Source organism: Bufo bufo, unplaced genomic scaffold, assembly GCF_905171765.1.
Source record: "Bufo bufo unplaced genomic scaffold, aBufBuf1.1, whole genome shotgun sequence".
Lineage (NCBI taxonomy): Eukaryota > Metazoa > Chordata > Amphibia > Anura > Bufonidae > Bufo > Bufo bufo.
The window spans coordinates 27,230-52,533 of NW_024400076.1; the positions used below are offsets into that span (position 1 = coordinate 27,230).

Here is a 25,304-nt window from a genome sequence, read left to right on the forward strand (position 1 = left end):
TCGTTTGCCTCCATGGCGGCAGGCAGGGAGTTATAAAGCACACTGTTATGTAGTGCTGACATTAGCACATCGCTACATAACGTTATTTCTCATGACAGAAACCCTCTAAATAGTGCCAGTAGAAAGTACTCAAGATTTCTTCTGCCACAATGCCTTTAGACAACCATAATTCAAGAAACATGGACAGATATCAAAATTTTACTGCAATTCGGTAGTCTTTATTTTTGTCCGCCAAAGGTTAGATCATAGGATTCCACTCACTCATGGATCAATTAATTGCAAGGGGGTTGAAAGGGAATGAGAAATATAAAGGAAGGACTTCTCCTTCCTGCAGGATTCACCCCTGGCTTTAGCTCAACGACATACAGAGGCAGATTTATCAAACTGGCGTAAAGTAGAACTGGCTTAGTTGCCCATTGTAACCAATCAGATTCCACCTTTCATTTTTCAATGGAGCTGTGAAAAATGAAAGGAGGAATCTGATTGGTTGCTATGGGCAACTAAGCCAGTTCTACTTTACACTTTTTACATTGATGTACTGTACATAGGTTTTAATTCCTTTTTCGTTGAAAAAAAAAAAAGTTTGAACTTGCCTCCAATGACGCCACCACTTACATAAAAGACACAGCACAGATATTTTTATCCAAAAAAAATGCGTACAAATGTAAACCCCCAATGTAGGGCCTAATTCTATACCCCAGCAGCACTCCCAACACAGGGCATTCTTTTTTTCAAAGCCGCATAAATTATTTTACGGAGACTCGCAAATAATTGCCAACTGTCGCAGGAAAGGGATGGGGCCAAATGCAAAATTTGAAGGGCAGGGTTTGAGCAAAGTTAGGGCTTTTTCATACGAGCGGATGCTGTGAGGGTAATCCGCTGCGTGAAAGAGAGCCAAGCCCCTTTCCGGACAGCAGAGACACGGAGCAGTAACATGATTGATAATGCTCCATGCCTCTCTGTGATCTTTTTACTACAAAATCACGATGACAACTTTATCTCACTGTGATTTTGTAGTCAAAAGATCACAGAGAGGCACAGAGCATTATCAATCATGTTAATGCTCCGTGTCTCTGCTGTCCAGAGCGCGGCTTGGCACTCTTTCACGCAGCGGATTACCCGCACTCCATCCGCTTGTGTGAAAGAGCCCTTACCCAATAGTGGGAGTTTCCTGGATATTTCAAGGTTGCCCAGGGACTGGTCTGGTTTCGGGTATGGGGCTTAAGGCTAGGACTATACGGAGACAAGTAGTGTTGAGCGAACTTGTGTTTTAAGTTCTGCGTCTAAAGTTCAAGTTCAGGTTATCGAAGTATCCCGTTATGGATTCTAAATTCCGTTATGGTCCGTGGTAGCGGAATCCATAACGGGATACTTCGATAACCCGAACTTTAGACGCCGAACTTAAAACACAAGTTTGCTCAACACTAGAGACAAGTTGTACAAGTGCACAGAGCAGCAGTATTCCCATAGAAGTGAATGGGACTGCCCGCACGAAAAAATAAAAATCCAGCAGTTTTGGGTGGCAGCCAGAGCCAGAAAATATACCTTTACGGAGCGGAAGCAGTGTACAGTGAAGGGGGAGTACTCTACAGTTCATCTCCCATTCCAGTCAATGGGAACGAAGCTGCAATACGACAGTGCCAGAAACGACACCGTGTACGGAGCCTTCTGCTTCCACTCACTACACTGGATAGTTTCCAGCACCAGTGGCTGCCCAAAAAAGGCAGGGGTTGTCAGGTGTCAGACCCCCACCCATCTTGATATCGAAGACCTATTGTGAGGATAGATCCCTATCTGTAGCCCGGACAACCTCTTTAAACTCAACAAGTAATCCAACAAAGAAGAAAAACTTGTTCTACAGAAAGAAACCTAAAACCAGATTAAGGGCACTGGTTGGAGGCTTTAATAACCCATAGAGAGGTCTTTGTAATGTAAGTGTGACAAGATCAGATCTGGTGGAAAGCAGAAGTGATGAGTGTGTAGATCCGGCATGTAACCTCAGCCACGTATGATACATGTACATGGTGAACGCTCATACTACACACCCATAAACCACATTCCTTCAGACAGAAGCTTGTGACTGTCTTCTGCTCGATTACATAGAGTGTAACCTCCTGCCTGGAATCCTAATTAAGGGGGGTGAACCTACTACTTCTTGAGTAAACAAAACCAGGTACTGACACGCTTTTTTCCAATCTGATTTTATTTTCTCGTTGTATCATTTTTCTTATGGACATATCCCTTTCCGGCACGGCCATGGCTTTAAGCCGCTACTCCTCAAGCAGACTCCCATTGAAATGAACGGGAGGCAGAAAGGACATGGTTGTTGGTGGTCTTTGTTGTCCGCGCCAAAATTCCACGGTGGGAAAGGCCCCTAAAGGTTTATCAAATGTCGTATGGTGTTGCTTAAATTTGTCTCATCTTTGAACCTAAGGCTAGTTTTGCACTAACGGCAGGGGACTCCGGCAGGCTGTTCTGGTGGGTGAACAGCCTGTTGGATCCGTCCAGCCGCTAGTTCACGTGTGCCCCCGGACTGCCGCTCCGTCCCCATTGACTATAATAGGGGTGGGGGCGGAGTTCCGGCGGCAGCACACGGCGAGAGGCAACTGGACTAAAAGTATGACATGCCGGAACAGACTGCCGGAGCCCCCTGCTGCTAATGTGAAAGTACCCTAACGCTTTTGTGTAGAATAGCTAATCCAGTTTCCCTACTTTTTAGCAATTTTTTTTAAAACCGTTTCAGTGATAAATCCGGAGTGAAGCTCATTAACATAGCTAACCACACCCACTTTGTCACCTACTTTTCAAAACTGGAGTGAGTGGTGTAAAAATGTAAAAAGTTGAAAAAGTTTTGCGCAACTGATGTCAAAAAGTTACAATTCTGGAGTGAAGTTGTGATAAATCCCCCCCGACTATGTGAAAGTGGCCAAAGGGCATATTCACACAACAGTGACAAAAAAAGGCCATTAAAATCAGATAAACTGTCAGTTTTCGTGGCCATTTTGCATCCATGTGCGCATCCATTTCCTGGCCTTCTATCACCTGTTTGTCATTAGTTTTGCATCTGTTTTTAACATCCTTTAAAAACAGATGAATTTAATTGCCTTTTTTTAAACCCCAAGCCATACAGTGCCCTCAGTATATATTCTGCCCTGTACAGTGCCCTCAGTATATATTCTGCCCTGTACAGTGCCCTCAGTATATATTCTGCCCTGTACAGTGCCCTCAGTATATATTGTGCCCTCATAATGCCTTCAGTCTAAATTATGGCCCCCAGTATAAGGCTACTTTCACTTTCGTCATGTTAATACAACCGTCTGCATCCGTTATGAACGGATCCCGTTGTATTAGCTCTAAAATTAACATGATGGATCCATCTCTAAAACCATTGTAAGTCAATAGGTGATGGATCCGTTTTCGTTTGTGTCACTGAAAACGGATCTGTCTCCATTGACTTACATTGTCATGACAGATTCTCCGCATTCCCAGGACGCACTCACAAATGCTGCTTGCTGCGCTTTTGTGTGTGTCATGGGAACGTAATGAATTGTAACGGAATGCATTCTGGCGCATTCCGTTCCCTACAGTTACGTTTTGTCCCCATTGAAAATGAATGGGGACAAAACTGAAGCGTTTTCCTCTGGTATTAAAATGCTATGACGGATCTCAATAGCAGAAAGGGAAAACGCAGATATGAAAGTAGCCTAAAAATGCCACCACAGTGCCCCAGTATAAAAAAAAAATGCCAGCATAGTGCCCCTTGTAGTCCTAATAGACCCCATAGATATAATGCCCCCCTACCCACAATAATGCCAATAAGGGCTCTTTCACACTTGCGTTGTCCGGATCCGGCGTGTACTCCATTTGCCGGAGGTGCCCGCCGGATCCGGAAAAACGCAAGTGAACTGAAAGCATTTGAAGACGGATCCGTCTTCAAAATGCGTTCAGTGTTACTATGGCACCCAGGACGCTATTAAAGTCCTGGCTGCCATAGTAGTAGTGGGGAGCGGGGGAGCAGTATACTTACAGTCCGTGCGGCTCCCGGGGCACTCCAGAATGACGTCAGAGCGCCCCATGCGCATGGATGACGTGTCCATGTGATCACGTCATCCATGCGCGCGGGGCGCCCTGACGTCACTCTGGAGCACCCGGGGAGCCGCACGGACGGTAAGTATGCTGCTCCCCCGCTCCCCACTACACTTTACCATGGCAACCAGGACTTTAGCATCCTGGCAGCCATGGTAACCATTCAGAAAAAGCTAAACGTCGGATCCGGCAATGCGCCGAAACGACGTTTAGCTTAAGGCCGGATCCGGATTAATGCCTTTCAATGGGCATTAATTCCAGATCCGGCCTTGCGGCAAGTGTTCAGGATTTTTGGCCGGAGCAAAAAGCGCAGCATGCTGCGGTATTTTCTCCGGCCAAAAAACGTTCCAGTCCGGAACTGAAGACATCCTGATGCATCCTGAACGGATTTCTCTCCATTCAGAATGCATTAGGATAAAACTGATCAGGATTCTTCCGGCATAGAGCCCCGACGACGGAACTCTATGCCGGAAGAAAAGAACGCAAGTGTGAAAGGGCCCTAAGTTAGAAAAAATAAATACTCCCTTCACCACAGACACATGTAGGAACACTTGCTGTTGCTCTGCACGGAGGCAGCAGGACCTGATGCTCCCAGCATTGTGAGGTCACATGATCACACTGGGAGCGTCAGGTCCTGCTGCCTCCAGTGAGCAGCAAGTGTTACTACATGTGTCTGTGGTGAGGGGAGTATTTTTTTTTCAGTGTTGTTAATGGCTGTTAGACGGAGGAAGTTCAGTCTACACGACCGTGTTCATTTTTTTAGCAGACAGAAATAGGCATTGTTATAAAGGGTCAAGGAAAAAAAACGTTTACAACACAAGTGTCACATGGACATCATCCAGACGTTTTGCGGACAGCAAAATACATACGGTAGTGTGAATGGACCCTAAGGCTGTTGTGAAAGGCGGATGAGAACTTAATATTGACATAATATGCCCTCTCTGTCAGATGCGGGTAAAACGTCTGCTCGCTCAAATATTTTCTGAATATCCATAGTGAAGAACTGAGAGCATGCTGCGCATGCACAGTGTGTTCTCCTTCACTTGAGGAGGGGGGAGCCGTTTTCTAGATAGGTGCGGTCCCAGAGATAGGTGCGGAACCATACTCAGGATAGGTCATCCTGCCGGTCACCTATATGAAGAGAAGTAACGCGCCACCTGTTGGAATCTGGTTGCTATGGTAACTAAGCCAGTTTGCCTTTACACCAGTTTTGACAAATCTCCCCCAATGGGTCTTAAGAAGGCTGCATCAAATAACGTTAATCGGTGCCGTAAGATAGTCGTATCATCAGTTCCAGGACCGTTATCGGATCCTGTCAGGAGAAAGCAGGGAAATCTTTTCTAAACAGCACAGATCTCTATGTGGGAATTCATTAACTTATCATAAGGGGAATTTTTGAAGTCAGTGAGGGTCATTTACAAAGACTAGACTTTGTTCCTCAACTCCTGTGCTGCCAGAGGACTCCGCTATTTACTGAAGAGGCGTGCGCCTTGTCATAAATTAGACACACCATGAGCAGCCGTGCAGCTGGAGTTAAAAAATACTCCAGAACCTGACTGAAGTAGCCTTCACCCCTCTTTTACGCCTGTTTTGCAGATGTAAAAAATAGTACATTTGTCAAGGCTGAAGTCCCGGCCTGCGCCACGCCCCTCCCAAGTGGCAAAGATGTAAACGCACCTGTGTGACAAAAATTGCTGCATGGGTCACAAAACGGGGTCTAACGTCTAAAAGTGGCGTGGCGTGGCGAGGCGAACGTAGTAAATGCACTGATATAATTTGCAGCAAACCGCACGGTGCTCTGGAATTGTCACAAATTTTTCATTCTGAATTTATGTCCTGACAGGACACACCCTTCAGCCATCGTCAGAAAATGAATCAGGAAGCAATAATATGCCGGTAACAGGGGTGCAGCTATAGTTGTGAAGAAGTAGTGGGTGCTGGCACCTAAGGGAGCACAGAAGTTCTTTTACCAGAAAGGAAGACAACCAGTATTATACACGGTAGGTGGAGACCACGTTACAGATATTGCTGAGGCCTAGCGACTTCAAGTTACACCTCTAGTTGGAGCGCCTACTGGTCCCATGCACATGGCTTTAAAGGGGTTGTCCAGGTTCAGAGCTGACATACCCCCATTTTCACCCCAGCAGCCCCCCTGACTTGAGCATCGGAGCAGTTCATGCTCCGATGCTCTCCTTCGTGCTGCGCTAAAAGGCTCTTTTGTTTACAGTAACACACTGCCGGGAGAAGGCTTCCTCCCGACAGTGTGTTCGGTGACGTCGCAGGTTCTGATGGGCGGGCTTAAGCGCTGCCCTAGCCGTTTTACTGGCTTGAGAAGCGCTAAAGTCCACCCATCAGTGCCGGTGACGTCACCGGGCTCCCTGAGCAGCCGGAAGAAGAGGCTTCAGCGCTCCTGCAAGGGACCTGGTACGTCACCGAGTCTAAGAAAACAACACTTCCGGCGAAGAATTTCCTAGAAGAAAACGGGGCTTCAGAAACATGTGGAAAAGGTAGGACATGGATGTATGTTATGTGTATGTTCCATTAGTACAAGACAGACAAAGTCCTAAATCCCGGACAACCCCTTTAATGCCTACAAAGAGGTAAAAATTCACCCCTCAATTACAGCAGCGTTTTAATATCTTCATGCAGCAGATACACAATCCTCACGATGTTCAAGGAAACCATTCTAGCCGCTACCATAGTCAGTCCACTAAATCTCTACATTGCTCGACTGGGTCTAGAACGCAGTGAGTAGAAAAAAATAAAATAATTATTTCAATTTTTATGTCACCATAGAAACAAAAGACAAGGTATCAATGTGTTACATACCCCCAGTGTAGGCACCCCAAAAAATCATCTGCCTCAATACGTTGGTGGGGCATTTATAGACGGTCGCATCATATTTATCAAGTTTTGCAAAAAAAACAAAAAAAACAATAATCTGCCATTTGTCACTGGCACGTGCATCCCATGACAACGACTGTTCTAAAAAACTGCTGCAAGGTGACTAACGCGTGACCCTGTTGGCCATAGGACTACGCGCCAATTATTGGTTACACTATCCATGTGTGATGCAGCAGACATAGGAAAGGGCTGAAATAATTTATTTGATCAGTAAAAGGGGTGTCACTTGTCACCCTCATCTTTGATAACATCTTATAAGGCTATGACGTCACATCAGCTCGTCACTTATTCATTAAAAGCAAAATGCCGCTAATTCCCCATCATCTCCACTTCCTGCCGATCAAGGACTACAACAACAACCGCTGCAGTTACTTTGCTTTCTGACGCCGGTAACGAACGGTACCGGGCACTTGCATCGCAGAACTCACCATACGGGACAGCGCATGAGCCTGAAGGTCTTGATTACCGCCGATGGGATCGCGCAGGCGCAGTTCCAGGTGGAAGGAAGCGACGCGAGCGGGAGGGTAAGGCGCATGGGCGAACTAGAGCGTGACGTCACCGGCGCGCGCTGTTGTAAATGATAGCGATAAAAGCGAAGTAGCAACAATGGCAATATAATAGCAATAGATGTGGGCTGATATGAGGGGAGGGGGCATGAAGAATAATAGGGGCATGCGAGGTGAGGTGTGACCGTGCAGATAAGCTGCTCCACCTATATTTACGTTGCAATTACTTGACATGCCTTTGGTGACGTCACGTGATTGTCCTACCCAGATAAGAAGGGGGTGGGAATGTGTGGTGAAGAAGGCCCTGGAGCTGAGCCCATAGTGTAAAATGGAACATAAGTAAAACTGGGGTACAATATGGCCCCTAAATGTCAGTATGACACGACCTGGTGGATTTTGTGTCCCAGGTTGCAAGTCACTCACGACTTTTACTCCATTGACTTTAATGTAAGTCGTGTGACTTGACTGTTTTTACAGTCAAATTTCTCTCTGAAATAGTCGCAAGTTGCATATATATATATATATATATATATATATATATTATTGTAGCCCCACACTAAATAGGAATATGTACACCTGGAGGAAAAAAGCAAAAAATGTGTGAGGCCAGACACCTTAAATACGAAGGACTCGCAGCGTGACAGTGAGAGGTCCTGACCTCCCTCCTCTGACAGGATCGTACAGCATAATTCACACGTCCGTGGTGTGTTGCGGACCCGCAACACACCAGCCCGGCACCCCCATTGAAATGCCTATTCTTGTCCGCAAGCTGCGGACAAGAATAGGACATGCTCTATCTTTTTGCGGAGCTGCGGACCCAAAATCGGGGCCGCGCTCCGCAATTGCGGCTGCAGACAGCACACTGTGTGCTGTCCGCATCCATTCCGTCCCCATAGAGAATGAATGGGTCCGCACCCATTCCGCAAAATTGCGGAAAGGATGCGGACCCATTTTGCGGACGTGTGAATGGAGCCTAAGGCTACATGCACTCGACCATTGTGTGTTTTGTGGTACCCAAATTGCGGATCCGCAAAACACTGATGGCGTCCGTGTGTGTTCCGCAATTTGCGGAACAGCACGGACAGCCATTGATATAACTGCCTATTCTTGTCCGCAAAACGGACAAGAATAGGACAGGTTATATTCTTTTTGCGGGGCTACGGAACGGAGCAACGGATGCGGACAGCACACGGAGTTCTGTCCGCATCTTTTGCGGACCCATTGAAGTGAATGGGTCCACATCCGAGCCGCAAAAACTGCGGCTCGGATGCGGACCAAAACAACGTCCGTGTGCATGAGGCCTAAGGGCTCATGCATCCGAACGTATTTTCTTTCCGTGTCCGCTCCTTTTTTTTTTTTTTTGCGGATCCATTCATTTCAATGGGTCTGCAAAATAAAATGGATGTTGCTCCGTGTTCTAAAAGTAACCCCATGTTGCGGGTGAGTCCAAATTGACAAAAGGTGCGGTAGCACAAGTCAGCAGCTTCAGCAAAAGTATGAGGGGCCAGCAATACGGTAGTACAGAAAGACCACCCCAGCAGAGACAAATACCACAGTGCAGCGCAAAATACTGCTGCCTGCGCCACAATATTCAACTGTATCGCTGTCCTGAGGATGGCGATATAGTTGAAGACAGGAAGGCCCCTGTGGGTGCTGGCCAGGTGCATAGGAGAGAATTAGATTATGCATCCTGCCGGGGCCCGTGAGGAGGGCTGGGCGACCCTGCTAGGCATTGGCCCACAGGGATATTTCCCTTCAGTGTCTAGGGCTAGTCCGCTCATGCTACCTGACTTGCACCGCTTTATCTGCAACTCCAACTCGCTAGAATTCCACCTTGCATATGCTGGAGCGTCTGTACAAGCAGCATAAAGTGGTGAATGGTTTCGTCTTGCACCAGACCACCTCAGCAGGTCACACAATGGCAGCTCATCAGAGACCCTTGTCCTGTACTCAGGGGACCTTTGAAGATGCCACCAGATTTGTCAGTAGAGACAACTGTGGCATAAACAATGTCATCTCCCTTATATTTATCGCAGAGCACCTTGCTGGCCACCCTGTAGCTGTTGGGGACCCATATGGACAAAGTCCCATGAAGGAGGAATTGCAGGAGGAGGAGGAGCTACCCCTGGACGAGGAGGAGTCAGTGGCGGAGGAGGAGCAGGTGGTTGATGATGATGACACCAGCTATGATGACCAACCGTCGGGGGCAGAGCCAGAAAGAATTGGGCCTCGGGCACGCTGGCGAGCATGACAAGCTGTATACTTAATGCTTACGTACTGACATGGCATATCGGTAGCATTGAGCAATCTGACTGGATAGCCATGCTTTTAAAGCGAACCTTTCACCTGGATTTCACTTAATAAACTCAAGTGCTATCCTGTAACTGAATCGCGCATGCGCCGTCCCCGATGCCTGCCTGTCTTCTCTTTCTCACGCGCGATTCAGTTACAGGATAGCGCTTGAGTCCGACGGCGCATGCGCCGCCTGTACAAGCGCGGTCCCGGCGACTGAGCCGGGTGTCAATTAGACTGCATAGAGGCGGGGTTAGGGCAGGGGAGTTACAGCCTGGAGTGAGGGAAGGGCTACCCCCTTGACATCTAACGTGACTTGTGGAGCTGGAGAAGAGTACTTTATAAAGCGATTTTTCCATGCATATACATGACAGAAAAGCGGGACAAGACCGTGTGCTAACACAATGAGGATGATCTATAAGGTACTTTTGATAGTTTATTAAGTGAAATCCAGGTGAAAGGTTCGCTTTAAACCCTCACTATCAAAGTAAAATGGAGGAATGTTTTTCTGATGCCAAAAGGGAGGCCAAATTACTTTATTACCAGGATACATTGGCAGGGATCTCAAGTCTCCCGGCCGTTCAGGGAGTCTCCCGCTATTAGTTAGCGGCTCCCTGATGTGAAACAATATATCCCGGAAAGGTTCACTGATAGCAGAGAGATAAGAGAAGTGACAGGACAGAGTTTAGATTACTGGTTGAATTAACCCTTTAGGGTCAAATTGACTTCTCAAGGAGATATATATGTTAAAGGCATCCCTTCTTCTGTCTCATTCAGTAGCTATAGAACTATTGAGAGAGATGTATTTTTTTTAAATACATTTACACATTTAACCCTCCATTTTAATTATATTATTTACCCCAGTGTTAAATTCACACCCCCTGGATGCTTGTTTTTTTCCTACAGTGGGGTAGATAATTACACACAGGATTTTAAAGAATAAACTTCCGGACTCAGAACAAGAGCCGACTCAGCGAGTCAGCAAGTGAATCCAAGCATCCGCGCATGCGCATTGCGCAACCTAAGCTTCGGTTCACTTGCTTCTTCTCAGCTCAGCGAATGAACCGAAGATTTGATTCATGAACCGGTTCATTTGAATGAACTGATTCAAATGAACCGATTCATGTGAAAGATCCGAACTTCCCATCTCTAGTTTACTCGCAGTAAACCTTTCCGGCAACCTGTAGCAGTGTCCCCTTCTCGGCGCGTGCACACAGTGCAAGAAGAAGCCAATGCCAGCAGTCCGCAACGGCGCATCAGGCTGAGCCTGTGCGCACGCGCGGGATCTCGAAGCGGGAGGAGGGGGAGGGAGGGAGAGGCGGCACTGAGGAGTAGAAGGCGGCGCTGGGAACGAACGGCGATGCGTGCGGCCGGGCACCATGCATCCACAGACCTCCCCTGCTTGGGCACCTTAATTCAATGATTGACAGGTTAGTAAAACCTGTTTTTCCGCAGAATAAAGCCACAAATAGCTTTTATAAGGCCACCTTAGAAATCAGAATGCTACCCTGGACATGAGCATATGTTTAGCTCACAGGGCTTATAGGTGGTGACAGAATCCCTTTAATCATATACATAAATATGATAATTTGGGGCAGGGTAATGAGCCCAGTCCTCCACACCATAGAGCAAAGTGTGCAGATACTGCATATGTCTGGGAAATGTAATAAAAAGTTCATAAAAAAAAGAAAACCTCCCTGAAATGAGAAGTGCACCTCCCTGAAATGAGAAGTGCACCTCCCTGAAATGAGAAGTGCACCTCCCTGAAATGAGTTTTTGCAGGTTGGGATGTCTGCATTGGTGTATTCAGCTTTCTGCAACTTTCGCTGAGCAGAAGACTGCCGCCTGTGTGTCTGACCAGGAGGTCCTCTCCACCCCCCCAAGTCACCCACCGTCTCTGCTACCACAAGGAACAGAAGCTGCAGCAGCCAGTTCAGTCTCATGAACATGATGGAGCAGTTTTGTCATGTGCCAGGCTGACTGAAGTCAGCAGAGACAGACTGCCAGAACAACCAGGTTCAGTCCTACCTGGACTGTGGCCTTTCTTCGGCACATATTGTGTTCTCTGACCCCATGGGCTTCTAGGCAGGCAGACTGGAACAGGGGCCGGAACAGGCTCAGTTTGCTTTCTCTGTACTGTCTTGTTAAGGCGACTTTCACACTGGCGTTTTGGCTTTCCGTTTGTGAGATCTGTTCAGGGATGTCACAAACGGTCCAAAACGGATCCGTTTTGCCCTAATGCATTCTTAAAGGAAAAGGTTCCGCTCAGAATGCATCAGTTTGCCTTCGTTCCGTCTCCATTCCACTTTCCTGCTTGCAGCATTTTGGTGTCTGTCTGACGAAACTGAGGCAAACAGATCCGTTCTGACACACAATGTAAGTCAATGGGGACAGATCCCTTTTCTATGACACAATAGAAAACGGATCCTTCCTTCATCGACTTTCATTGGTGTTCAAAATGGATCCGTCTTGGCTATGTTAAAGATAATACAAACGGATCCGTTCTGAACGGATGCAGACAGTTGTATTATCTGAACGGATCCGTCTGTGCAGATCCATGACGGATCCGCAGCAAACGCGAGTGTGAAAGTAGCCTTAGCCTTTATTGTCATCTCAGAGAGGGTTTTCAGTGCAGCAGGTGGTGTGCTCACACCTAAACAGACAAAGTTGTCCTCTGCCAGTGTAAAAAACATCACTTTTGTCAAAAAGAATGAGGCATGGATGCGTGAGGATTTTCGCACACCTCTGGGTGAGACCGATGAATAGATCTGCCGTTGCTGACAGTGGCTATTTATTGCAGGCCCCATCACACCACTGCTGCCGTCCAGGGTTGCCAACTGTCCATACATTTCTGGACAGTCTGTAAAAACAGGCAACCCTTTTCCTCTGTCTGTGAAAAAAAAATAGAGGTTTGCATAATTTTTTTGAGGCTGGTGGTACTTGACTAGATTATTTCGGATGTAATTATCATTATTTTCCAGCTCACAGTAAATGCTGGTAATTAGTTATTATCAGTATATTGTGCTATAGTCATGTATTATCATTCATTATAGTTTTCCAATTTGTCTGTAAAAAATGTTGGCTGTCTGTGATTTTTGGATAAGTTGCCGTCTGCCTACCTGCCATCATGTTCCGTACCATATGGCTGCTGCTGCCTCCCCTTACTGGTTCTGGCATTACCCCTAAATAGATGCCACTACTACTACTCCAACACAGCTGGTGCTACTATTGCTGCCACTATTACCCCTGCACCTTACCCTTTCTGCATCCACACCGCTGCTCCCAAATAAAAAGGAGAATTTTCCAGGCTTGTCCAACTTCAGAACAAGCCACTGTTTCTTTTGACAATTAACAGTTGTGTTGTGTAGAACAAGCCATGGTTTCTTCTCACATTAAAGGGGTTGTCCCATCTAGCAATTTCATACTTACCTGCTGCGAGCTGCGCTGTTCACTTACTGGTTTCCGGCTTGTGAGGCTGGGAGGGCTTAGTGAGCTTAATTTAAGGCTTGTCCCGGACAGGCCGCGCATCGCTTTCTTGAACGTGCACGCCGCCGCGCATGCGCCATGGTGACTTCTTCCTGGCCAGTATAGTACAGAGCCGCGAACGCGCACGCCGCCGCAATGGTGAGTTTCTTCCTGGCCAAGTATAGTACAGAGCTGCGCTGCATAGAGAGCATACGCGTCTCTGTACTATACTCGGCCAGGAAGAAGTCACCATGGCGCATGCGCGGCGGTGTGCACGTTCAAGACAGCGATGTGCAGCCCGGCCGGGGGAAGCAAATATGTTCTACGCAAGCGCGGCCCACTGATGCGGCACACAAGCGGTGGCCATATCTAGTGGATACCAGAAGACAACAGTGGGGTAGGATTGGAATATTTTTTCCAAGATAGGTAGGGATTTGCTAAAGGAACGTAATTACAAAAATGCTCACAGGCACTTCTAGAACAAATTAAAATAGGATCAATGAGATGGGAATACCCCTTTAAAGAGGTTGTGCAGTGAGTACATACTGATGACCTATCCTCAGGATAGGTAATCAATATCCGATTGGTGGGGGTCCGACTCCTGGCACCTCCGTCGATCAGTTTGAAGAGGAGGCAGCGCTCATATGAGCGCTACTTCCTCTTCAAGATTACACTGTGCATCGTCTTGGAAGTCACAGTGACACAGTGTAATTACAAGTGCTTGTTCCATTCACTTGAATGAGATGAACACTTGTAATTACACTGCCCCACCCCTCAAGTGAGACAATGCGCAATGTAATCCTGAAGAGGAAGCAGCTGATCGGCAGGGGTGTCGGGAGTCTGACCCTCACCGATCAGATATTGATGGCCGCCCTATACTGAGGATAGGGCATCAGTATGTACTGGCTGCACATCCTCTTTAATGTGTGTGCATAAACAAGGGCTGTGATCTACCCCCATTGCGGCATACGTTTTGGATGCTTGCAGCAACTGCTTTTTTCCCATAACACTGTGTGTGTGTTTAAACACCATCTGCCCCCGATATGGGACAATTTTTGGAAGGTTTTGAATATGAAAAAGCATGACGCATGACAGCGCAGTGTGTTTTTAAACAGGCTGTTTGTTAACACCTTCAGCTGTGTCTTTCCCTTAGCTATATATATATATACCTATATGTCAGTGTCACTATAACAATTTTTGCCATTGCGGTCATTGCAATAAACAGCTTGAAGAGTGGGGGAGGGGAGAAAAATTCAGAAAACAAAATTGAAACAAAAGAGAATGACAAACTAGAAGAAAATCTGACTCTTAGGAGACCTTTCAGATTCGTGTAGGATCAATTTGGCCACAAATCAAAATTTAAAAAAAATTCTACATATCGGACACAAAACAAATTTTGCTCATCTCTAATTTAAACAAAGTAAAATACACAAAGACTAATACAAGTAGAATACAAAAATCCTGTATTTTGCATATTACATTCCTAGGAGACAGGACCTGTGCACTTGCATGCTGTGTCAGTACGTGGTCTTGTTGCTTAGCAATGCACACAATAGCCTCCATTTTCTTTACATATTTGCTGTTAATGATTGGCGTGTCATGACTAGAGGACAAACCTGTAAATGTACACTATGCAGTAAAGGTGTCACGAGTCAGCACTGTACACACCTAGTACCTGGTGACACTTTCGCTTGTAGTAACAGGAATTTTGACCTGTGACACAGAAAAAGTGCACAGCATTCACAGACTGAGATATCATGTAAAGATTTCCTCCTACTCCTCCCGCCCATTGGGATATGTATTGACAAGTATCCAATTATATGCTTATATTTGACCTGATTTACCATGAGCACATATTTCCAGGTTCAAGAACCTTTAGGGTCCATTCACACGTCCGTAGTGCATTGCGGATCCGCAATACACCCGGCCGGTGCCCCCATAGAAATGCCTATTCTTGTCCGCAATTGCGGACAAGAATAGGACATGTTCTATTTTTTCCGTAGCCAAGGACCGTAAGATAGGCGGCGCGCTCCAGAAATGCGGATGCAGAGAGCAGATAGTGTGCTCTCCACATCCATTCCGTCCCCATAGAGAATGAATGGGTCCGCACCCGTTCCGCAAATTGCAGACCCATTATTACGGACGTGTGAATGGAGCCTTACTTCTATAGGAGTGGATGATATTAGTAGCTGGTATTGCTTATAAGGGCTGATTGCCATTTATCTACTGCTGATGCCAGGACTGATCTTTTTGGCTCAGTTCTACTACTGTATCTGCGCCTAAAATCTGTCTAAAAAGTGGCACAAATTTCTCACAACTAGGGTTTCTTCTAACTCGAAAAAGGGACACGGCTCCGCATAAAGGGGTGATTTGTGGGAAAGGGGGTACGGCCAAAACGTGCCATTTTGCTGCAATATTGCACCACAAGTCTGGTGTACAATTCTGATTCAATATCTGATATAGAGTTAGACAAATGTGTGTATCTCATTAATTCTCCATCCTGTGATGAATCTGGTGCAGGTCTAGACAGCCTACGTGTGCACCAGCTGTAGGATTAGTAAATCTGGGCCACTGTTTTCTATGGAATCGCTTCTGGTATCCAGCGTATTGTAACACCTGATGTCTCTTTTTGCTAGATAAATAAAAGCAGCATGCAGCGTTTTTCTGTCTGCCTGTGGTTCCTGGACTGGTGCACAATATGTATCAGATGTGCCCAGCTAAGGCATACAACAACTGGTCGGACACAAGTGACATAAGTGAACACAGCCTAATTAGCTGACTAACCTAGGTCGTGTGGATAGGCTTTCAGTAATGAGGGGCAAAGCTCTAGTTCTTTGTCGTAGCCCTGTATCAGACTACCTTGGACAAGGCAGAGCGGCTTGTTGGTGCTTCTACTGGGCCCTAGCTCTCAGGAAACCCCACCGCACCCCCTCAGCTTACAACCCTGTAGAGTTTTGCCCCTGTGGCGATCATCTTGTGACTTTAGTCTCTGTGCACAGGGAATGTTTTATAGCTGATGAAGCAATACATTTTAGAAGCAACAAAATAAAACCAGACGCTTATATGCTGCTGCATTTCCTGAAGGTCCTATGATAACCGTCAATATACCAAATATAAAGATTATTTGTAAATGCCTTCACCATGATATCAGGAACAGTAGCACGTGTCTACAGATCAGATTTGAAATCCTTTCTCTATTACCTGCTATCTACGACACTTATCTCACGGCCAATATCTAGGTCCTATTTATCTCTGTCTTCTCACCCTTTCCCTTCTTACCTTAGTATTTTGACAGTTCTTCCAAGGAAATGAAAGAAAGTGTGGGGAGCCGATAGAAGATCCACAGTCTAACTCCGTTTACTCTGTGATAGGTCTAACAAAGTGAGCTCCACCAAACAGGTTTGACCTGTTAGCGTTAATAAAGTCAACGCCTCAGATCTTCACTTTACAACTGTGACATGTGAAAAGCAGATATGATTGAAGCAGAGACAGTGGGTATGTTAAATAGGAGTGGCTGGAAGGCAGGGCATGCAAGCAACTGATGGAAACGTGGTGTTTGGTTACTCTTCTACCACATGTAACTGGGAATTCTAAGCATACAGTCACTGGGACAGTTTAACTTTTGCCCTTGTGACTTTTATGAGTCTTATCATCTTAAAGTAAAGAGTACACTAAAGGGAAAATCCAGTGTAGGGTGAATTATTTGTTTGAGAAGAGATGGGTCACGGACCTGCTGGTCAGACAAGTATCTTGAGGTTTCTGGGCCCCAAATCAAATCTGACCCAGGGCCGTAGCAGGAGGTTGCAAGGGTCTCAAAACATTCAGTGCCCAAGTCCTCATACATATGTGCCAAATTCTCTAAGCAACCCCCCTCCCCACACACACCCTAGCCCTAAAGACATATTGTACTTGTTGGATGGACTCTAACAAACATACAGGACTATACAGCATTAAATACCACTTACATATACTGTAGTGCCTCACAGGTGACGTATCCTCTGATGTACACTTTCCTCATCTTTCCCCATTTACTTAAGACAACTTTTTTCAGCCATGTCTCGTCTTTGCAGAGTTTGCCACACAGACGTCTAAGGTTCCTCACTTTTTTATTATCCTCTCCACCAGTGATGGTCAGTTCGCAGTGTTCGCCAACGAACACATGCGGGCTGCCATCTTGACTCACCCGTCCAGCGATGCACAGGTAAGCCCTTTACCTGTGCCTGTGGCGGTAGCCAGTCTGAAATCAAATGCAGTCACCGGGAGCAGGCAGTTCCGAGAACAGCCCGATGAAGGCCCCCGGCGGCTGTTCTCGGAACTGCCTGCTCCCGGTGACCGCATTTGATTTCAGACCGGCACAGGCACAGGTAAGGGCTTACCTGTGCATCCACGGACGGGTGAGTCAAGATGGCAGCCCGCATGTGTTCATTGGCGAACACTGCGAACTGACCATCACTGCTCTCCACCCTGGTGCCCCAACTATGTTATCCTGCTGTGTTTGTCAGTGCCCCCAAATACTATGCCATACAGATGGTTCCCCCATATTAATATAAAAGTCCCACCAATAGCAATAATTCTCTCCTAGAGTGCCCTTATTAGTAATAGTGCAAGAGTGTCCTTGTTAGTAGTAGGGCATTCCATATCACACCTACTAGTAATAAGGCCTCTCTATAGTTCCCCTTGTATTAATAAGGCCTCCCTGCCCCCAGTAGTACCCCAGTACTTTTAATGCCCTTGCCCCCCCATAGTGCCCTGATACTTATAATGCCCATGCCCCCCGTAGTGCCCCTGCAGTTATAATGCCCCGGATTTCAATTCCATGTGACAAATAAAACAAAAAAATCAAATGTCTCACTCTCGTTCCCAGCCACTGTCTGCAATGCATGCCACAGGCCTCCTCCGGCCTTTGGCCTGAGCTGCCTGCTTCCCAGAGAAGACGGTCGCAGTCATGTCATTGCGCAGCCTGTTCCAATTTTGCGTCCTTTAATAGGCTTCAGGCCTAGTGGCCCCCTAGCTGATAGGAGCGACTTACAGCAGGGTAGGCAGCCATTGGTTCCTGTGCTCCTCCTCAATATTCAACTGTATCGCCATCCTGAGGACAGAGGTACAATTGAATGTGCTGGCGGTCATGATGTTCGGGGCCCTGGCAACATCCCTGACTATACCAGTCATTGCATGCTATTTCTAGTACTTCTGTCCTCTTATATGGCAGGAGACTCTTTGGGTATCTTCATGCAGAAGGGCTCACATGTGACTGCAACCTCTACACTCTTAATAGCTATGCACTGCTCCAGGCACTTTGTATAAAGTTGTACTCCCTCTGATGGGCAGATAGATTTCTTTAAGTGCTATGTAGATTTAAAGTTACTATGTAAATTACACATACATTGCACCACCAACAATGATAAAGGAAGGTTGCTTCTGTGACAATAAAGGTGTCCACATTTTACTCATATCACTATTTGCCTTCCATTTTATTTTTGCTGGCTAAACCTTGCTAGAGCCTGGCATATAATCCAAAGGGTGTGCACTTTGTATAATTTAAATACCACTTGCCTCCTGCTATTAGCTTCTACAGTCATAGGTATAGGAGGTGTACAAGTAGCAGAAGCACACAGGTCCTGGTGGACTAATGAAGTGCAAAAGTTCAGGAGTCCATCTGGGTATGGACACTTAGTGGCACTGCTTCATGGGAAAAGGAGATACCTCTTTGTGCTTAATGGGTAAATAATCTTGAACAGAGGAACGGTGGAACAGTTGCAGGAACACAAGCCCTCTCTTGCTGGAACTTTGAGTAAGGTGCACCACACCACAAATTCTCAACTTTGGCAGGTTGTGCTCAAGATGGCTGATAGTCTTTTTGAACCTTCAGTGCCGCTATCTAATGGAGGTTACTACCTACCTCTGCATGCAGAGTTGCAGCAGCCTCTTAGATTTTGATGTCCTGGCTATTCTGAGGGTCCTGACAAACTCTAGACCACTACATTTCCCATGAATTTCCTCTTGACCACCTACAGTTGTTTCCATACAGTGTGTATACTGCCCAGACTAAATGTCCAGGAATTTTAGTTTGAGCAGTTCCTGACCAATGCATGGTCGATACAGTCCAAAGTCCTTCAGAAGGGTTAACACTGTACTACTTTAACTTGAATCTATGTACAACCAGTTAAGGTTCACTTTATACCTTTTGATCACTTCAAGCATTGAATACGAATCACACCATTTCCACTCGCAGGAAGAAGGTACCATCTTAGCACACTCTCTTGAAGGGCTCACACAAACTAAAGGCATCTGTGCCTTTACTGCGGACCGCAAACGGCGGGTCCACAATACATGAGCACCGGCTGAGTGATCTCCGTGCCTTCTGAATGCGCACCCATTGACTTGAATGGGTCCACGATATGCAAAAGTTAAGACATGTCCTATCTTTTGCAGAGCAAAAGCCCACAGAAGCGCTTTCGTCGGCTTTCGGGTCTGTGCTTCCGCACTGCAACAAACAGGACATGTTCTATCTTTTGCAGTATTTTGCAGATCACTGACCCATTTAAGTCAATAGGTCTGCACCACAATACGGGATTCACATGGCCGGCTATTTGTGGTCCGCAACACAGGAACAGGGCCCTTTTGTGTGAATGAGCCCTTAGTCTGAATGCTTGCAGGACCATTAAACAGGCCCTAGCGAAATCAGTCCTTAATACGAAGATGAAAATGGTAGGGGCTAGTAAGATGCCTCATTCACAATATGCAGACACTAGCGCCCTTGGACATAAGTCTCTTTCAAACTCACTAGGCTCAGTGTACAGTATCTCTCATCCAATTAACCCCTCTGAGGGCTTTCAATCTTCAGGACCCATCTTTCTCACTGTGTACACAAGGCCTTGTCTTGGGTTGCACTCACAATCTCCCTCTGTCTTTGACACAGCCCACTGATGTGCTCTTTGGTGACAAGGGTCAGACGTCTGCTCAGTCTCTGTGTCTCTCATACATTTTATTGTACCCAAACCCTTTATATGGAGGCCCCTCAATCCCCACCTAGAAATGCTGCAGTGCAACACTTCTGGTGTCACAAACTCCCATGTTAAATCAGCACAGGACATCAGAAAAATGGACTCTTCTGGCTGGTGCCTCTTCCTCCTACTGAGGGATGACATCTATCCCTTTACTGTGCAGAAGGACCATATCAGGACCAGTATCTTAAATAGCACATGTGGAGGACTGGTGAAAGTTTAAAATCAGTGGTGTCCAGGTGCTATCGTTCTGCAGACATAATTAAAGAGCTTAATGGGAACCTGTCACCCTAAAAAATGCTGTCCTATAGATGAGCATCGGCAGGGGAGATTTATATATAGTTCTGTGTAAAAAGATTCAGTATAACTTGGAACTTATTGATTAAAATCCCTACTTATTCCGGGTTTTAGGAGTCTCGTGCATGGAGTGATTAATTGTATAAGCCACTGAGTAGGACCACTCACTGGACTAGTACAAGGAGAGATTTAGGGTGCAGTCACATGACTGTATCCGCATTGTGGTCCATGTGCATCGGTGGGTCACATTGAAAAATGCCTATTTTTGTCTGCCAATTGGACAAGAATAGGACACGTTCTATAATTTGCAACTTTGCAGCACAGATGCAGATAGCATGCGTATGACATCCGTCTACTGTCCACATTTTTTGCGGACTCAGGGTAATGAATGGGCCTGTGTGCAATCCACAAAAATGTGCATTGGGCGCAGACTGAAAATACGCAGTGTACCCATCCCGTCTCCCTTCCTGTCCGCTGCTGCAGTCTATGGTCTTTGCCATAGACATCAGCGGTGACCTTGAAGAGAGACGACGGGAGATGGCAAATGTGCACTGCGCGCCGTCTCTTCATACAGCTGATCAGTGGGGGTCCGACACCTATCCTAAGGATAGGTCATCCATAGTAAAAGCCCGGACAACCCCTTTAAATGTATAAAACACAAAGTATACTGAATTTTTTCACAGTATAAAAATACCTGCTCAGCTCCTCACGCTGTATAACATGATGCTGGCAGATCACGCTACTTCATTGTGATATCTTATCTGTATATACATTACTGTATCTTTTCTTTTTTACTCCACTTGAGTCCTTCATGACTAATGGTGGTGACCATATTAATTTTTTTTTTATGCAGAAAGTTATCATATCAAGCAGTGTCTATGCTGGTGACCTGCTTATCTTCTGTTGTTTTCAACCCTAGCCCTAACCTCTGTACATCTATTTCTGTCCAGACTGATGTCTGAAAGCAGTTATGTTTAGGACTGGAGAACATGACATGATATACCTCAAAAAAGCAAAGTGTTGAAAAGTTAACTACCAGTAGCCTTAACTTTTTATTAACCCCCTTCAGGACCCAGCCATTTTTCACCTTAAGGACCAGGCCATTTTTTGCAAATCTGACATGTGTCACTTTATGTGGTGATAACTTTAAAACGCTTTTACTTATCTAGGCTATTCTGAGATTGTTTTCTCGTCACATATTGTACTTCATGACAGTGGTAAAATTGAGTCAAAATAATGTATTTTTATTTATTAAAAAATTGCCAAATTTCCAAAAAATGTGTAAAAATGTGCAAATTTCCAAATTTTAATTTCTCTACTTTTATAATAGATAGTAATACCCCCAAAAATAATTATTACTTTACATTTACCATATGTCTACTTCATGTTTGGATCATTTTGTGAATGCCATTGAATTTTTGGGGGACGTTAGAAGGCTTAGAAGTTTAGAAGCAAATCTTGAAATTTTTCAGAAAATTTCCAAAAACCACTTTTTAAGGACCAGTTCAGGTCTGAAGTCACTACCCAATTTTAGAAACTACACCCCTCAAGGTATTCAAAACAGATTTTTACTAAATTTGCTAACCCTTTAGGTGTTCCAAAAGAATTAATGCAAAATAGAGATGAAATTTCAGAATTTCACTTTTTTGCCAGATTTTCCATTTTAATCCATTTTTTGCCACTAACAAAGCAAGGGTTAACAGCCAAACAAAACTCAATATTTATTGTCCTGATTCTGTAGATTACAGAAACACCCCATATGTGGTTGTAAACTGCTGTACAGGCACACGGCATTGCACTGAAGGAAAGGAACGCCATGTGATTTTTGGAAAGCAGATTTCACTGGAATAATTTTAAGCTGCCATGTCACATTTCACCCCTAGAGTATAAACTCCTAAAAAGTGACCCCATTTTAGAAATTACACCCCTCAAGGTATACAAAACTGATTTTACAAACATTGTTAACCCTTTAGGTGTTCCACAAGAATTAAATGGAACCAAAAGTGATATAAAACTGGCAGCATTACTTTATAGCCGCCCCCCAGTCTGTAACTGATCATGTGTGTGAGCCAGAAATTCGATAATCCATACTTGAGAAAAACGCTTTTTTAATCTCCATGAGCGCTCTGTTTCCTGTGAGCTTAAAGTCAAGGGGCAGCGGCCTCCTTGCTTCAAATCAAGCAAAGCCCGCCTCTTACCTGTCCCCTCTTGACTGTGATTTACATATTTTCTATTCCCTTACGTCCTACCAGCAGCACAGATGGGGTTAACCACCCCCCATGGACTGGTAGGACCGGCGGAATTTAAATGAGCCCAAGTAATAATTAAACACTTAAACCTCCCCTATAAAGGAGGGAATCACCTCCAGCCCATTGTGTTTTTTTCTGTCCTCCGGAGAGGTGGACTGGGCGGTGATTCCCCCTCTCTTAGGGGGGAATCTTTTTTTCATGTTATCTGCGGGCTTTGCCTCGCTGCGGTGCGTTTTTTCGGCGTCCTCGGTCCTTTTCCTGTGCGGCGCGCTGGGCGCTGCCATCTTCCGAATCTGACGTCACTTCCGGAATTTTTTCCTTGCGACGCGATTTCACGTCATTATTGTGATTTTTTTTTTTTTTATATATAATTCGCGATTTTCCCTCCGGTTGGAGGTTTTATTGTATTCCTTCCTGGGGGGAAACCTTTTTATTTACTGTTTTCTCCTCTGGGGACGGGGACGGGGACTCGGCTCTGAGCCCACTCTCTCCCCTATTTAAGGAAACATTGTGAACCAGGTCGTTCTCTGGCTGCACATGCTTTTTAAGCTAGCTCCCAGAGTCCCATAAGCTGGTGTTCCTCCACTTATTGGTGCCTTATTTCTTGTCCTCATTTTCAGCTATCCGCCGGTCTGCCTTTTCTTTTACCTTTCTCCTGAAACATTTATTGGTTGTTTACAAATGTTTTACTTATCCTTTTTTTTCTTTTTTCAACGGTTATTCTAAGCTGAATTTACCTGCACTCGTCAGATCGCAGAAGATAAGCAGCTTGGGGCTTGGTAGGAACCAGCTTGGGAGACTGGTTGGGAATCCCTTGTTCCGTTGATTTTAAGAAAAAAAAAAAAACCTCCACGGGATTCGAATGGCAGAAAGGCGGTTTCCAAGCGGAAACCTTTTTCGTGCTATGATTGTAGCGCGCTTCTGGAGGATAGCTGTCCCTACTCCAGGTGTGACGGCTGCTGTCCGAGGGTCCAACCTTCCACCGAACCTACGATGCAGGATATGTATCAGTGGGTAAAGACCTATGTTGATGGATCCATCAAAGGGGTTATAAGCCTGCTGGATGAGAGGCTTCCTACTCAGACTCCTATGGAGTCTTCGGCTCCAGTAGAGAGACCGTCCGTAGTCTCCTTGAGTTCCTCCTCCTCGGATGAGGAGGAGCTTACTTCATGCTTCTTTCCTCCTGATAAGACGCAAAAGTTACTTAAAGGGATTCTGTCACCAGGTTTCACCCCTGTCAGCTAAACATATGCTGATGTTCAGGGCCTCATCAGGATTCCTAATGTGGGCTTCTAAATGTGATCCGTAGCCTTATTTTGCTAAAAAATAGGTTTTACTAACCTGTCACTCAAAGAAATAAGGTGCCCAAGTGGATGTCAAGGGATGCAAGGTGCCGGCCGCACCCACCGCCGTTCGTGCCCAGCGCCGCCTTTCCAGACTTCTGCACCGCCTCCTAATCCTCTGTGCCGCCTCTCGCTTTCTCCCTCCACCCCCCCTCCTCCTGCTGTAAGATATCGTACAGGGCTCTGAGAGGCTGGCGCCAGAGTGCAGGTCATACCTGGGTTGAGCGAAATGCCGGCGCATGCGCACTTCGTTTAAACAAGCCAAATTCAGAAGTCCGCACGGGCGCATCAGGCAGAGCCCTGTGCGCACGCGCGAGATCTTACAGCGGGAGGAGAGAGGAGGGAGGAGGGAGGATGGAGGGAGAGCGAGAGGCGGCACAGAGGATTAGGAGGCGGTGCAGAAGTCTGGAAAGGCGGCTCTGGGCACGAACGGCGGTGGGTGCGGCCGGCACCTTGCATCCCTTGACATCCCTTTGGGCACCTTATTTCTTTGAGTGACAGGTTAGCAAGATAAGGCTACGGATCACATTTAGAAGCCTCATATTAGGAATCCTGAGGAGGCCCTGAACATCAGCATATGTTTAGCTGACAGGGGTGAAACCTGGTGACAGAATCCCTTTAAGTCCATCAGGTCGGGGGACCATGATGTTGACCTGGGGGAGCCCTCTGGTCCCGCTAGTCGGGCACTTCCTGTCTTTAAAGCGGATGAGACCCTCCTCTCTGTCATGCGCACAGAGTGGAAGAAACCCGAAAGGGGTCCGATTCTAACTAAATATTCAGAACCATGTTTCCGATGGCTAAAGTGGTGGAATCGTGGGGTTCCATTCCCAAGGTGGACATGGCGATTGCCAAACTGTCCAAGCGCACTCTGGTTCCTGCGGACGATGGGTCGAGTCTGCAGGATCTCCTTGACAGGAGAGCAGAGTGCACACTCAGGAGAGGTTATACGGCAGCTGCAGCTTCCGCGTCTACGGCCATCGCTGCTACAGAAGTTTCTACCTTCCTCCGGTCTCGATTAAACCAGATCCAGATGGATGTGGATCAGAAGGTGTCTCGGGACGACATTCTGGCGGCTTTCAAGACTGTCGACCTGGCGATGATTTTACTGTCTGATACAGCGCAACAACAGCTGAAGTTGGCGGCCAAAACCATAATCCT

At 46.2% G+C, this 25,304-nt stretch overlaps 1 protein-coding gene across 1 annotated transcript in view; it reads right to left on the reverse strand.

Moving 5' to 3' along the window:
• The window catches only part of LOC120983422 (carnitine O-palmitoyltransferase 1, liver isoform-like), a gene marked incomplete at its 3' end in the record, with an annotated part of 43,761 nt that extends 27,084 nt beyond the window's left edge, over positions 1–16,677 (reverse strand). Inside the window, exon 1 of the mRNA XM_040413162.1 lies at positions 16,533–16,677. The remainder of the gene's footprint in view (positions 1–16,532) is intronic.
• Positions 16,678–25,304: the final 8,627 nt, after the last annotated feature.